Source organism: Coregonus lavaretus (assembly GCF_964263955.1).
Source record: "Coregonus lavaretus genome assembly, chromosome: 21".
In the NCBI taxonomy this organism is placed as follows: Eukaryota; Metazoa; Chordata; class Actinopteri; order Salmoniformes; family Salmonidae; genus Coregonus; species Coregonus lavaretus.
The window spans coordinates 43,514,705-43,528,422 of record NC_140008.1 but is presented as its reverse complement, the minus strand read 5'-3'; the positions used below and the strand labels follow the sequence as shown (position 1 = coordinate 43,528,422).

The window sequence follows — 13,718 nt, the reverse complement described above, 5'->3', positions numbered from 1 at the left end:
TAACTTCACCATGTTCAAAGGGATATTCAGCATCATTATTTTTATTTTATTTTTTTCACATCTACCAATCGGTGCCCTTCTTTGCAAGGCATTGAAAAACCTCCCTTGTCTTTGTGCTTGAAATTCACTACACGATTGAGGGACCTTACAGATAATTGTATGTGTAGGGTACAGAAATGGGGTAGTTATTCAAAAATCATGTTAACCACTATTATTGAACATGGAATGAGTCCATGCAACTTATTATTCAATTTCTTAAGCACATTTTTACTCCTGAACTTATTTAGGCTTGCCATACATAACAAAGGGGTTGAATACTTATTGACTCAAGACATTTCAGCTTTACATTTTTGTATTAATTTAGAACATGTTCTACAAACAAAATTCCACTTTGACATTAGAGGTAATGTGTGTAGATCAGTGACACAAATATCAATTTAATCCATTTTAAATTCAGGCTGTAAGAATACAAAATGTGGAAATAGTAAAGGGGTTTATATACGTTCTGAATGCACTGTATGGTTTAGTAGAGACCCTACTCGACCACCCTACTTCCAACCACACTTTTACCTCAGCACAAATAATATTTTCCCACAACCCAATATTGTGAACATAACAGTCTCAATATTATATATTTCAATAGTGCTCTTTTTTGTTTTAAAAAATGTTCATATTCTTATTTTTTGTAATTCATATTTCTCATTGTTTTCATAAATTCCTTCTTGCGTTATAAGCACAATTAAAGGGCCATTGATTAAAATGTAATATCTTTTGAATGAAATGTTTTGAAATGCGGGCTTTTATTTTTGAAGGTTTCCTCATTACCATACACACTTGACGTTGTTGTTTGTGCTGCTGGTAGAGCCTAGATGGAAGCAGGGTCGCACTTTTGGAAATGATTGCGTACCTACACATGTAGCGTACCTACGCATGCAGCTAACCAAAGGAATTTAAATATCTGCAGGTTTCTCAGCAATTTATCTCGCCTTCTCTCATGGGACGCCTTTGAGGTCAGTAGGCTAGCCTATAGAAATTTCTCTAACACAAACTATGCGCCACATTTCAGGTTTCGATTCGTCCCCAGAAAAGTTCTGCCTTCCTAAACTATCAAAGCTGGAAGTTGAGTTGCGCTACAGCAGTGAATACGTTTTTCGAGAGACAGTGTTTAGCACCTCCTGCTCCTCGTAGGCAGTGGAACCATTCATCTGCATGGAATGACATATTTTCCAGGATTTATGAGCTGATACTGTTTTCAAGGTAGGTGGGAAAATAACTGGCATTCCTCTATGTTGCATATTTGTTACAACACAAACAAACACCTTAGGCCTGTTATGTAGGGCATATGTTGGTATAGCCTATTTAACCATTTGGACACTTTGCGAGATTGCTGTGCACAGTTGTGTGTCCAGTGTATTGACTTCATGCTCTTTATGTAATTGGCAGAGATAATATATTTGCCTTATTAGACCACTATTTAATTCCATTGTTAGCCAATTCGATCATAACTTTTTAAATACCTTAAATCCTTATCATTTAGTTAATTTAGTACAAATCAGCAAGGATTGATCAACTCTCCTTTGAATGACCTTTATGCAATTCATAAAATTATCAACTACTGAAGATATTTCGCAAATAGTGATGTCTGATCTATCTGGGATTGATTATGCGCAGGATCCTTAACCGGATGAAACCAACCTAGCAGACTAGGCTAACATGACTAACCTAGCGATGAGTAGGCTACTAGTGATGGGAGGTATGGCTATTTTTACTGACTCGGATCTTTTTCACTCATTAAGCGAAAAGAACGAATCTTTCGACTCATTTCGTTCATTTGTGTCAGTAATGTCCATAGCGGTGAACGATTTACTGAAAACTAGAAAGAGTCATGATTCTACAAGCTTCTCGTTCATCATAAGGGGCTTATTGGAGCTGTCATTTGTGACTAAGACTTGTAAAAGTGTGCTTTAAACAATGTACATTGGTTGATTGCAAGGCATACAAATACGATTATTTCTTGATACATTTCAAATGAGGTCTAGTTGTGACCGCAATTTAAATTGTAAACGAGTCTTGGCGGAATGCATTGCTTGACTGCTGTGAACAGTAAATAATAGTTCATCATAGGCCCTGGTCATTTTTTTTCAGGCACATTATAATTTCATGTAAACAAATCCGTGCAACAAGATGCAATTCGATGTGTGGTAAATTTACTATTGAAGAAAACGCCCCTTTATAATAAAGCTTTAAGAACTTTTGCAAAGTGACAGACTACAGTTGAGCAGAGGCGTTTTTACGATTTCCACACATGGGAAACATTTGTTTGCAGCGTCCCCCCCTCCCCCTCTTTTTTAATACCACACAAATGACCAAAATGAGTGACTACTCTGACAAACCGATATCAATCTGGTCTTGAATTCAAACAAACAATAGCCCAGGCCAATGAAGCAACACACAGATTGTACAATATTAGGAAGAGATATAGTACCAGTCAAAAGTTTGGACACACCTACTCATTCCAGGGTTTTGCTTTATTTTTACTATTTTCTACATTGTAGAATAATATTGAAGACTTCAAAACTGTGAAATAACACATATGGAATCATGTAGTAACCAAAAAAGTGTTAAACAAATCAAACTATAAACACCCTTTGCCTTGATGACAGCTTTGCATACTCTTGGCATTCTCTCAACCAGCTTCACCTGGAATGTTTTTCCAACAGTCTTGAAGGACTGAGTGGCGCAGCAGTCTAAGGCACTGCATCTCAGTGTTTGAGGTGTCACTACAGACTCCCTGGTTCGATTCCAGGCTGTATCACAACAGGCCGTGATTGGGAGTCCCATAGGGCGGTGCTCAATTGGCCCAGCGTCGTCCGGGTTTGGCCGGTGTAGGCCGTCATTGTAAATAAGAATTTGTTCTTAACAGACTTGCCTAGATAAATAAAATAAAAAGGAGTTCCCACATATGCTGAGCACTTGTTGGATGCTTTTCCTTCACTCTGCTGTCCGACTCATCCCAAACCATCTCAATTGGGTTGAGGTCGGGGATTGTGGATGCCAGGTCATCTGATGCAGCACTCCATCACTCTCCTTCTTGGTAAAATAGCCTTTACGGTGCCTGGAGGTGTGTTGGGTCATTGTCCTGTTGAAAACAAATAATAGTCCCACTAAGCCCAAACCAGATGGGATGGCATATCGCTGCAGAATGCTATGGTAGCCATGCTGGTTAAGTGTGCCATGAATTCTAAATAAATCACAGCGAGTGTCACCAGCAAAGCACCCCCACACCATAACACCTCCTCCTCCATGCTTTACGGTGGGAAATATACATGCAGAGATCATCCATTCACCCACACCGCGTCTCACAAAGCCACAGCGGTTGGAACCAAAAATCTCCAATTTGGACTCCAGACCAAAGGACACATTTCCACCGGTCTAATGTCCATTGCTCGTGTTTCTTGGCCCAAGCAGGTCTCTTCTTATTATTGGTGTCCTTTAGTAGTGGTTTCTTTGCTGCAATTCGACCATGAAGGCCTGATTCACACAGTCTCCTCTGAACAGTTGATGTTGAGATGTGTCTGTTACTTGAACTCTGTGAAGCATTTTTTCGGGCTGCAATTTCTGAGAGCGGTAACTCTATTGAACTTATCCTCTGCAGCAGAGGTAACTCTGGGTCTTCCGTTCCTGTGGCGGTTCTCATGAGAGCCAGTTTCATTATAGCGCTTCATGTTTTTTTGCGACTGCACTTGAAGAAACGTTCAAAGTTCTTTAAATCTTCCGTATTAACTGACATTCATATCTTAAAGTAATGATGGACTGTCGTTTCTCTTTGCTTATTTGAGCTGATCTTGCCATAATATGGACTTGGTCTTTTACCAAATAGGACTATCTTCTGTATACCCCCCTACCTTGTCACAACACAACTGATTGGCTCAAATGCATTAAGAAGGAAAGACATTCCACAAATTAACTTTTAACAAGGCACACCTGTTAATTGAAATGCATTCCAGGTAACTACCTCATGAAGCTGGTTGAGAGAATACCAAGAGTATGCAAAGCTGTCAAGGCAAAGGGTGGCTACTTGAACAATCTCATAGTTTTGATGTCTTCACTATTATTCTACAATGTAAAAAATAGTAAAAATAAAGAAAAACCCTTGAATGAGTAGGTGTGTCCAAACTTTTGACTGGTAGTATATATATATATATATATACACACACACACACACACACACACACACACACACACACACACACAGTGCATTCGGAAAGTATTCAGACCCCTTGACTTTTTCCACATTTTGTTACGTTACAGCCTTATACTAACATCGAATAAATTGTATTTTTCCTCATCAATCTACACACAATACCCCATAAAAAAATCTGGTTTTCAGAAATGTTTGCACATTTATAAAAGATAAAAAATGGAAATATTACATTTACATAAGCATTCATACCCTTTACTCAGTACTATGTTGAAGCACCTTTGGCAGTGATTACAGCCTAGAGTCTGCTCTGGTACGACCCTACAAGCTTGGCACACCTGTATTTGGGGAGTTTCTCCCATTCTTCTCTGCAGATCCTCTCAAGCTCTGTCAGGTTGGATGGGGAGTGTCGCTGCACAGCTATTTTCAGGTCTCTCCAGAGATGTTCGATTAGGTTCAAGTCCGGGCTCTGGCTGGGCCACTCAAGGACATTCATAGACTTCTCCCGAAGCCACTCCAGTGTTGTCTTGGCTGTGAGTTTAGGGTCGTTGTCCTGTTGGAAGGTGAACCTTCGCCCCAGTCTGAGGTCCTGAGCCCACTGGAGGAGGTTTTCATTAGGGATCTCTCTGTACTTTGCTCCATCTTTGCCTCGATCCTAACTAGTCTTCCAGTCCCTTCCGCTGAAAAACATCTGCATAGCATGATGCTGCCACCACCATGCTTCACCGTAGGGATGGTGCCAGGTTTCCTCCAGACGTGATGCTTGGCAGTCAGGCCAAAGCATTCAATCTTGATTTCAACAGACCAGAGAATCTTGTTTCTCATGGTCAGAGAGTCTTTAGGAGCCTTTTGACAAACTCCAAGCGGGCTGTCATGTGCCTTTTAGTGAGGAGTGGCTTCCGTCTGGCCACTCTACCATAAAGGCCTGATTGGTTGAGTGCTGCAGAGATGGTTGTCCTTCTGGAAGGTTCTCCCATCTCCACAGAGGAACTCTAGAGCTCTGTCAGAGTGACCATCAGGTTCTTGGTCACCTCCCTGACCAAGGCCCTTCTCCCCCGATTGCTCAATTTGGCTGGGCGGCCGGCTCTAGGAAGAGTCTTGGTGGTTCCAAACTTCTTCCATTTAAGAATGATGGAGGCCACTGTGTTCTTGGTGACCTTCAATGCTGCAGAAATGTTTTGGTACCCATCCCCAGATCTGTGCCTTGACACAATCCTGTGTCGAAGCTCTACGGACAATTCCTTCAACCTCATGGCTTGGTTTTTGCTCTGACATGCACTGTAAACTGTGGGACCTTATATAGACAGGTGTGTGCTCTTCCAAATCATGTCCAATCAATTGCATTTACCACAGGTGGATTCCAATAAAGTTGTAGAAACATCTCAAGGATTATCAATGGAAACAGGATGCACCTGAGCTCAATTTCGAGTCTCATGGCAAAGGGTCTGAATACTTATGTAAAAAAGGTATTTCTGTTTTTTATTGTTAATGAAAGTGCAAAAATGTCTAAAAACCAGTTTTCGCTTTGTCATTATGGGGTATTGTGTGTAGATTGCTGTGGATTTTTATTTATTTAATTCATGTTAGAATAAGGCTGTAACTTAACAAAATGTGGAAAAAGTCAAGGGGTCTGAATACTTTGCGAAGTTACTGTATCTACAGCTATTCATTTGGTCTCCCATCCAGGATTTTAACCAAGCAAGCTTAGCTTTGATATTTGTCACTGACTACTACCAATGTGCTATCGTGAGAATGATCTCTTAATAACTAAATACAGTAGTACAATAGTATATTCACTGTTGCTATCAAAGTCATTCCAAAGGGTAGGTTTAACAGAGCAAATTAAATTTACCCATATACTAAATGTGCCCATATATGTACCCATATACTGTATCATCAATTATACTCTTTAGGCCTATATAGCATTTGCAAAGTCATCAACATCTATAGTTTCAATTCAACCCAGGCTTCAACTAAAAATAGACAATAAATATAGGCCTTGGGTTTCAAGTTAATCATTAATATGTTTGATTCACTTCTCCATCTCAACCAAAAATCAATGTTAAAGAATATGACTAAATCAAATCAAACTTTATTTAAAGTTTTAGTCCTATTGTTTAACTTAGAGTTTTGGTTGAGATGGAAACGTGAATCCAACATATACATTTTTCATTTGTAGACAAACTGGAATTAAAAGACAGACTAAGTCAGTGGCACAAAAGATACAGTACATCTCCTTCAAATGTTGATATTTGGTTGTGTTGACAACCAAACACAATTCAATATCACTTTTGCAATACAGTAAATAGCCTAAAGTTAAGGCTATTTTATAAACTAATGTCATAGTATTTATTCAACCTTAAAATTAGTAAGACATCCATGGCCACATTTTGAGGTTAGCCTACTATAACTATGAATGTCTTCTTATGTAATCATATGTGACGAGTACTGAGTATACGAAGAGGCAGGACGCAGACGCAGGAATGAACAAGGTCAAGGTTGACTTAATAATGAGAAAGAGAATAACAAAGAGAGAGTAAACGACACGACGCTTAACAAATCACATACAACAGAACAGTCTCCTCTGCTTCCTCCTGCAGTGCAGCCTGCCCCATCCTCACCACTGAGCGCCACATCACTGTCTGTCTCAGTAGTTACTCTCTGTAAAGCAAAGTTATTATAATAACTTAGTTGTATATTTTTTGCTCCTACTGAGGTAGGCTCAGTTTTTAACATTAGGTTCTTACTTCATCCTTCTACAGTGAGGGGAAAAAAGTATTTGATCCCCTGCTGATTTTGTACGTTTGCCCACTGACAAAGAAATGATCAGTCTATAATTTTAATGGTAGGTTTATTTGAACAGTGAGAGATAGAATAACAACATAAAAATCCAGATAAAAACGCATGTCAAAAATGTTATAAAGTGATTTGCATTTTAATGAGGGAAATAGGTATTTGACCCCTCTGCAAAACATTACTTAGTACTTGGTGGCAAAACCCTTGTTGGCAATCACAGAGGTCAGATGTTTCTTGTAGTTGGCCACCAGGTTTGCACACATCTCAGGAGGGAATTGTCCCACTCCTCTTTGCAGATCTTCTCCAAGTCATTAAGTTTCGAGGCTGATGTTTGGCAACTCAAACCTTCAGCTCCCTCCACAGATTTTCTATGGGATTAAGGTCTGGAGACTGGCTAGGCCACTCCAGGACCTTAATGTGCTTCTTCTTGAGCCACTCCTTTGTTGCCTTGGCCGTGTGTTTTAGGTTATTGTCATGCTGGAATACCCATCCACGACCCATTTTCAATGCCCTGGCTGAGGGAAGGTTGGCCCCGTCCATCGTCCCTTTGATGCGGTGAAGTTGTCCTGGCCCCTTAGCAGAAAAACACCCCCAAAGCATAATGTTTCCATGTTTGACGGTGGGGATGGTGTTCTTGGGGTCATAGGCAGCATTCCTCCTCCTCCAAACACGGCGAGTTGAGTTGATGCCAAAGAGCTCCATTTTGGTCTCATCTGACCACAACACTTTCACCCAGTTCTCCTCTGAATCATTCAGATGTTCATTGGCAAACTTCAGACGGGCATGTACAGTGGGGGGAAAAAAGTATTTAGTCAGCCAACAATTGTGCAAGTTCTCCCACTTAAAAAGATGAGAGAGGCCTGTAATTTTCATCATAGGTACACGTCAACTATGACAGACAAATTGAGAAGAAAAAAATCCAGAATATCACATTGTAGGATTTTTAATGAATTTATTTGCAAATTATGGTGAAAATAAGTATTTGGTCACCTACAAACAAGCAAGATTTCTGGCTCTCACAGACCTGTGTCCTCCACTCATTACCTGTATTAATGGCACCTGTTTGAACTTGTTATCAGTATAAAAGACACCTGTCCACAACCTCAAACAGTCACACTCCAAACTCCACTATGGCCAAGACCAAAGAGCTGTCAAAGGACACCAGAAACAAAATTGTAGACCTGCACCAGGCTGGGAAGACTGAATCTGCAATAGGTAAGCAGCTTGGTTTGAAGAAATCAACTGTGGGAGCAATTATTAGGAAATGGAAAACATACAAGACCACTGATAATCTCCCTCGATCTGGGGCTCCACGCAAGATCTCACCCCGTGGGGTCAAAATGATCACAAGAACGGTGAGCAAAAATCCCAGAACCACACGGGGGGACCTAGTGAATGACCTGCAGAGAGCTGGGACCAAAGTAACAAAGCCTACCATCAGTAACACACTACGCCGCCAGGGACTCGAATCCTGCAGTGCCAGACGTGTCCCCCTGCTTAAGCCAGTACATGTCCAGGCCCGTCTGAAGTTTGCTAGAGTGCATTTGGATGATCCAGAAGAGGATTGGGAGAATGTCATATTCTCTCAGATTAAACCAAAATATAACTTTTTGGTAAAAACTCAACTTGTCGTGTTTGGAGGACAAAGAATGCTGAGTTGCATCCAAAGAACACCATACCTACTGTGAAGCATGGGGGTGGAAACATCATGCTTTGGGGCTGTTTTTCTGCAAAGGGACCAGGACGACTGATCTGTGTAGGATAAGGAAGGAAAGAATGAATGGGGCCATGTATCGTGAGATTTTGAGTGAAAACCTCCTTCCATCAGCAAGGGCATTGAAGATGAAACGTGGCTGGGTCTTTCAGCATGACAATGATCCCAAACACACCGCCCGGGCAACGAAGGAGTGGCTTCGTAAGAAGCATTTCAAGGTCCTGGAGTGGCCTAGCCGGTCTCCAGATCTCAACCCCATACAAAATCTTTGGAGGGAGTTGAAAATCTGTGTTGCCCAGCGACAGCCCCAAAACATCACTGCTCTAGAGGAGATCTGCATGGAGGAATGGGCCAAAATACCAGCAACAGTGTGTGAAAACCTTGTGAAGACTTACAGAAATCGTTTGACCTGTGTCATTGCCAACAAAGGGTATATAACAAAGTATTGAGAAACTTTTGTTAATTACCAAATACTTATTTTCCACCATAATTTGCAAATCAATTCATTAAAAATCCTACAATGGAATTTTCTGGATTTCTTTTCCTCATTTTGTCTGTCATAGTTGACGTGTACCTATGATGAAAATTACAGGCCTCTCTCTTCTTTTTAAGTGGGAGAACTTGCACAATTGGTGGCTGACTAAATAAAAAAATTCCCCACTGTATATGTGCTTTCTTGAGCGGGGGGGGGGAACCTTGCGGGCGCTGCAGGATTTCAGTCCTTCACAGCGTAGTGTGTTATGAATTGTTTTCTTGGTGTCTATGGTCCCAGCTGCCTTGATATCATTGGCAAGATCCTCCCGTGTAGTTCTGGGCTGATTCCTCACCGTTCTCATGATCATTGCAACTCCACGAGGTGAAATCCTGCATGGAGCCCCAGGCCGAGGGAGATTGACAGTTCTTTTGTGTTTCTTCCATTTCCTTGGAGACTCAGTCAGAATATATAAGCATTCTGAGCTTTGATCAACACTGGGAGCAATAATTAGATGTTGACCCATTAGCCTAATAGATGTTATTTGTTGTGTACAAAATATATATTTTATTATTATTTTCATATTAGACAAATTACCCTTTTACTGGCACACCTGTATTTGGTTCTGGACCTTGGTCTCCTCATATGCAGGGGTGTTGTGCTGCTGGAGCGTGGAGGAGCGGCTCTCCCTCACTTTTTTCAATTTGAGAATACACAGAGCTGGTAAAACTATTTCTGGAAAATGTATTCTAATAGATTCTAAATAAATTATATTTAATTACCACAACAATTCCATGAAAAACGATAGAATGACAAAACCAAATCAAAATGTATAGCAGCCTAGAGGTAGATAAATGGTGGTTTGATAGTTCACCTCTCTGTTTTCTTTTATTCTATGTCTTCAAGCTAATCAAATCAACGTTGTTTTTTTATGATACAGCGTGTAAGCTACACAATACAATAGAATGCCTACTCGCAATAAAGCTCTCGTGGCAAACAGTGCAATCATATTAAGCTACAGTTGAAGTCGGAAGTTTACATACACTTAGGTTGGAGTCATTAAAAATGTTCAACCACTACACACATTTTTCTTGTTAACAAACTATAGTTTTGGCAAGTCGGTTAGGACATCTACTTTGTGCATGACACAAGTAATTTTTCCAACAATTGTTTAGAGACAGATTATTTCACTTATAATTCACTGTATCACAATTCCAGTGGGTCAGAAGTTTACATACACTAAGTTGACTGTACCAATATACAGCTTGGAAAATTCCAGAAAATGATGTCATGGCTTTAGAAGCTTCTGATAGGCTAATTGACATCATTTGAGTCAATTGGAGGTGTACCTGTGGATGCATTTCAAGGCCTACCTTCAAACTCAGTGGCTCTTTGCTTGAAATCATGGGAAAATCAAAAGAAATCAGCCAAGACCTCAGAAAAGAAATTGTAGACCTCCACAAGTCTGGTTCATCCTTGGGAGCAATTTCCAAACGCCTGAGTCCACGTTCATCTGTACAAACAATAGTACACAAGTATAAACACCATGGGACCACGCAGCCGTCATACCGCTCAGGAAGGAGACACCTTCTGTCTCCTAGAGATAAATGTACTTCGGTGCGAAAAGTGAAAATCAATCCCAGAACAACAGCAAAGGACCTTGTGAAGATGCTGGAGGAAACAGGTACAAAAGTATCTATATCTACAGTAAAACAAGTCCTATATCGACATAACCTGAAAGGACGCTCAGCAAGGAAGAAGCCACTGCTACAAAACCAGACTACGGTTTGCATCTGCACATGGGGACAAAGATCGTACCTTTTGGAGAAATGTCCTCTAGTCTGATGAAACAAAAATAGAACTGTTTGGCCAAAATTACCATCGTTATGTTTATAGGAAAAAGGGGGATGCTTACAAGCCGAAGAACACCATCCCAACCATGAAGCACAGGGGTGGCAGCATCATGCTGTGGTGGTGCTTTGCTGCAGGAGGGACTGGTGCACTTCAGAAAATAGATGGCATCATGAGGAAGGAATAGTATGTGGATATATTGAAGCAACATCTCAAGACATCAGTCAGGAAGTTAAAGCTTGGTTGCAAATGGGTCTTCCAAATGGACAATGACCCCAAGCATACTTCCAAAGTTGTGGCAAAATGGCTTAAGGACAACAAAGTCAAGGTATTGGAGTGGTCATCACAAAGCCCTGACCTCAATCCTATAGAAAATGTGTGGGCAAAACCGAAAAAAGCATGTGCGAGCAAGGAGGCCTACAAACCTGACTCAGTTACACCAGCTCTGTCAGGAGGAATGGGACAAAATTTACCCAACTTATTGTGGGAAGCTTGTGGAAGACTACCCGAAACGTTTGACCCAGGTTAAACAATTTAAAGGCAATGCTACCAAATACTAATTGAGTGTATGTAAACTTCTGACCCACTGGGAATGTGATAAAATAAATAAAAGCTGAAATAAATCTGTCTCTCTACTATTATTCTGACATTTCACATTCTTAAAATAAAGTGGTGATCCTAGCTGACTTAAGATGTATTTGGCTAAGGTGTATGTAAACTTCCGACTTCAACTGTATATGTATTTGTATTTAAATTATGTTATAGCCTACAAATAGCTATACCATGTAGTCGTAAGCTTATTAGGCTATACTGCACATTATTGTTGCTTGTTGTTGGTTGTTCCTGAACTGGCCGAATGGCAGAGCTATTCATCAGCACCACATGTTGGTTCAACTTCTTTAACACCATTGCGCGATCCTGGCTACGTCCTTTCAGCACCACGAAGGGCATTCCAATCACTTAAAATGGCATCTCATCAAGACCTTTTGCCTACGCCTAATAGTCATACTCATCACTTATTATTATTATTATTATTATTATTACAATAGAAGATTATCACTTCTCACAATGGTGCTCGTTTAGTAAAGATTGATCGAAGCTAATCCAATGTTTTGCAAGATCACATAATGATTCCTTTGCATTTTACATAGCAGAACAGAATATTATAGTATAGCATTGTAGGCCTATAACATTACTGTTACACCAAAAAACCCTCCTAATTTCTAATGAGATTTTAGGATGGTTAGCTGAAGCTGAATAGTAAAAAAACAAAGTGCTCATGCGCCAAAACTCAACAGAGCGCCACCAGAAAGGTTAATGGTGTTAACAAACTATCTGCTCCAATTCTCTCGAAACAGTAGTTCAAGAATATCTAAATGCATATCCCCATGAAACTGATTTGAGATCAATCAAATGATTGGCATGGAGATGCAGTTTGGATGTTTCACCGGTAAAACGTTGAGAATTATCATTCAAAGATTGACAGTGATGATGGCCTATTTTGAAATTAGGTATCCTATGCCTAAATTGGTGTTTGAGGGTATTTTCTTTAGACAATATGAGTGGGCATAGACAGACGTTGCAATTGGAGGATGCCTTTTATGCATATTCTATAATGATAGGCTATTCAATTGGCTACATCTGTCAGTACAAACTTTGATTGAGGAAATTATGTCATTTACATAATTGTTTGGCTCTCCCTCACCTAAAGACATTTCACTGCACCACTGCTCATATGTAGTTGCAGCCATGGTTAAGTTGCTTACCTTAAGAGTTATTAAACATAACTAAACTGGATTATTGCCTGCCTGGTCTCCTTTATGACATTTAACAATATTATCAACTGGTGTTAGCAATTGTTTTCATTGCTGTATCTTGCCTTTAGTGATGGTGGAAATAATTGATACGGTTACATATCGGGATATTATTTTTGACGATATATTGAATCATTTTGACAATATCTCAATATTATTTTTGAGCTAGTTGGCTGTACCTGCCCCAAAACTCCAGTACTTTTCCTTCATAGCTTGTTCTCCATCTTCTTTTTACATAGGTAGGCAATTTGTTTTCAGCACTTTTATTTCCATGACTGATCAAAACTTGTTTTCTCAAGGCTCTCTCTTTTCCCTCTGTAGCAGGCATATGGTGAGCAATAGGTTTGGAACATCGAATCACAATAAATATTGAACCGTGAGAATCGCAATACATATCTTATTGGCAGCAAAGTATCGTGATAATATCGTATCGTGAGGTCCCTGGCAATTCTCAGCCCTACTGGCCATGTAAAATTTTTATATTTTATCTTCATTTTTGTAATTGCCATTAATTTGGATCAAAGTCACAGCATTTAGGTTAATTAAATGTTATTGTGTCCCGCCACTCTCTATGAGCAGAGTGATATCTTAACATAACACAAGTTTCCCAGCATGGTATATTACTGCATGTTAGTTACCGGTACGTCTGTGCAAGGAGTTTGAAATATGATGTTATATTCTCTGACCATGGCTTTGTGCTTAGGAACATTCAAATTCAGTCATGATATTGTAATTTTAAATGTGATTAATCATTATTGTTATTCCATTCCATTAATCCAATAATGATGCCAGTAGTTATTAAGCACATTGGCACTGCTTTCTTTAATGTCCCTGGCAGCTAAAGAACCAGACGCCCACTCAGTAGTGGCA

General features: G+C 39.9%; 1 protein-coding gene across 1 annotated transcript in view; it reads left to right on the top strand.

Moving 5' to 3' along the window:
- Nucleotides 1-845: 845 nt before the first annotated feature.
- Nucleotides 846-13,718, top strand: part of LOC311148472 (cytosolic phospholipase A2-like) — a 41,036-nt gene continuing 28,163 nt past the window's right edge. Inside the window, exon 1 of the mRNA XM_084185448.1 lies at nucleotides 846-1,257. The gene's annotated coding sequence lies outside the window, so the exon portion shown is untranslated. The remainder of the gene's footprint in view (nucleotides 1,258-13,718) is intronic.